Raw genomic sequence first — 679 nt, 5'->3', positions numbered from 1 at the left:
AATTATGGTAGAAAAAAACAATTGGAACATATATTTTAGCACGGGACTGGCTGTTTCCCGTTTTTTCACCTCATATTTAATTCCTTATTTCAGGAACTATCTTCACACTGTTTAGAGTTATTACCTTTCCCTCTGCTTTACCGTCACGTCCACTCCAGAGGTAGACAGAGACCCTTTCAGCTCCCTCCGCCTCGACCCCTCCCCCATCCCCCGCGGGGCTGCTCCGAAATGGTTAGAGCGTTTTCTAATAAGACCAGTCTTTGCCTTATTACGCCTAAATTGGCGCTTTAGTAATAATAGAATAAAAAATTAAGAAAAGAACTTGGCGTTCCCACACCGGGAGTCGAACCCGGGCCGCCTGGGTGAAAACCAGGAATCCTAACCGCTAGACCATGTGGGAGACGACGAAGGCGAGGCCCAGCTGAGGCAAATTGAGTCTCTCGCAACCGCTTCCGGCCGCCTCGCCGCGCAGGTCCCGGGTGTCAGCGCTGCTTCTGCGCCTGCGGGAAACCTGCGCCGGGTTAACCCCTGCCGGCTCGCGTTGTAGCCCTTCGCTCTTTACCGAGGGCCCTTCAATCCCTTCCTGCTCCATCCAGACTCCAAATATACACCGATGTGGTGTTTCCAAGTACAGAAGGACTGGTGTTTAGATTTCAGACTCATTAATAAGAAACAAGAG

The 679-nt window shown here is 50.8% G+C and overlaps 1 non-coding gene across 1 annotated transcript; it reads right to left on the bottom strand.

The window, feature by feature from the left end:
* Positions 1-328: 328 nt before the first annotated feature.
* On the bottom strand, positions 329-400 carry TRNAE-UUC (transfer RNA glutamic acid (anticodon UUC)). Its single transcript has one exon. It is a non-coding gene; the product is annotated as a tRNA-Glu (tRNA).
* Between the last annotated feature and the right edge of the window lie 279 nt (positions 401-679).

This window comes from Myotis daubentonii, chromosome 2, assembly GCF_963259705.1.
Source record: "Myotis daubentonii chromosome 2, mMyoDau2.1, whole genome shotgun sequence".
NCBI classification, from domain to species: Eukaryota; Metazoa; Chordata; class Mammalia; order Chiroptera; family Vespertilionidae; genus Myotis; species Myotis daubentonii.
The sequence above is the reverse complement of the archived record's forward strand: the minus strand, read 5'-3'. Positions and strand labels throughout refer to the sequence as shown.